At 41.7% G+C, this 1,764-nt stretch overlaps 1 protein-coding gene across 1 annotated transcript in view; it reads left to right on the top strand.

Annotated features, from left to right (window-relative positions):
• The window catches only part of pdia5 (protein disulfide isomerase family A, member 5), a 58,974-nt gene that overhangs the window by 10,208 nt on the left and 47,002 nt on the right, over positions 1–1,764 (top strand). The window lies entirely within an intron of this gene.

Genomic DNA, 1,764 nt, shown 5'->3' on the forward strand with positions numbered 1-1,764 from the left:
GAGAGGCACCAGGACATTGAGGTTTCTAACCACTGACTTAAGTGAAAGAGCACCAGGACATTGGTTCTACACCCACCTGACTTATGTGAAGAGCACCAGGACATTGGCTCTAACCACCTGGACTTAGTGTAGAGCACTATTGACTAAGTCAGGTGGGTTAGAGCCAATGTCCTGGTGCTCTTCACTAAGTCAGGTGGGTTAGAACCAATGTCCTGGTGCTCTACACTAAGTCAGGTGTGTTAGAACCAATGTCCTGGTGCTCTACACTAAGTCAGGTGTGTCAGTGGGCATACTTTAGGCCCTTTGTAGTAAAAATGATATGTGAAGTTAGATCTGCCTTTCTTTGGTGTAAACAATCTTGAATAGTGGTCTGTTATTTTCTCTGATCCATCACTTGTAATGGGAAATGAACAACATTCTGGAAGGACCATGATTGACCTGCATGCTTGTAGGCTTGTGACATCTCCCCTGGATTTGTTTAGCATAGAACAAAGTACTTGAACAGAAAAAGACACCCAAACTAAATGCGGTCAAATAAAGCCATAAAACTGCATTCACCTATAGCCATTAGGGAACTCAGCCTCTCTTGCATTTAATTCCATTAATTTGCATATTTCACGCCAGCAGAAAGTGCTCAGCTCAGCTCACTCTCATATAAGACTCTGTGCCGTGTGTGTTTGCCGGTGTGTGTGTCAGGGCTCGACATTAAGTCTTGTCTATTTGCCTGGGCCAAGTAAAAAAGCAGATTGTAGATTTAAGTAAATAAATATCACGCAAAAATCACTATCAAACAATTTAGGTTACTCCGATCATAATTGGATCAGTGTCCTACAGATGTGATATTTTGCTCACTTTCCTCCCAATTTCAACGCCTTCAGAGTATAATTATTGTAGGCCTACATTGACAGACACGAGCGGTCTTTCAATCATGCAGTCACAAAATTCGTTTTTGAGATCAAAGCAAGCCGTGTTTGCACATTTGTTGATAATAATTGCTGGTGAGTTATTTGCCCAGTTATAGCAAATTTTTGGTCAGCAATGACAATCCTGAAAACGTCATGGTCTGTGCATTACCTGTGTGTGGGCCTTTACCAGAGGAGAGAGGGAGACATTTTCGCAGCAGGTAAAATAATGATATACAGACTAATTAGATAATATAACAAACTGTTTTGAAATGGCTATCTAGTTAACTATTTATCTATTAGCATGCATTAATGTCATTGTCATGTCCGATAACTTTCCACCGGCGCTAGTATATAACTGCAAATGGCCAACACGCAGTTGATGAAACCAATGCTGCAAACTTCGGTTATAAATCCGTCTCTAGTGCTCAAAATTGGCTAGGATTCTCCTCTATTTAATACTGGCCATGTCATTCTGACAAAGTCAAAAAATATTCTTAGAATAGCCTAATTAACTAGTATCTCCTATGCTGTCAAGATCTCCCCTGAACAGTGAATATTTTAACCTTCCAAATAGACTTAGTAGTTATCTACCTCGCCCACCTTAGCCAGTTGATCCCTGGTTCATTGAATGAGGGAATTATTTTATAAAGGCATAAAAAGTGCTTGGTTGTATTTGTAATGTTGCAAGGTGGCCAACCATCCTCCTGGAGAGTTACAGGGATGCAGGCTTTTGCTCAGGAGATATAATACATGGGATCAAAGAGCAGCAGCCTTCCGTTGTCACTGAGCCCAGCAGCCTTCCGTTGTCACTGAGCCCAGCAGCCTTCCGTTGTCACTGAGCCCAGCAGCCTTCCGTTGT

Source organism: Salvelinus sp. IW2-2015, linkage group LG36 (assembly GCF_002910315.2).
Source record: "Salvelinus sp. IW2-2015 linkage group LG36, ASM291031v2, whole genome shotgun sequence".
NCBI classification, from domain to species: domain Eukaryota; kingdom Metazoa; phylum Chordata; class Actinopteri; order Salmoniformes; family Salmonidae; genus Salvelinus; species Salvelinus sp. IW2-2015.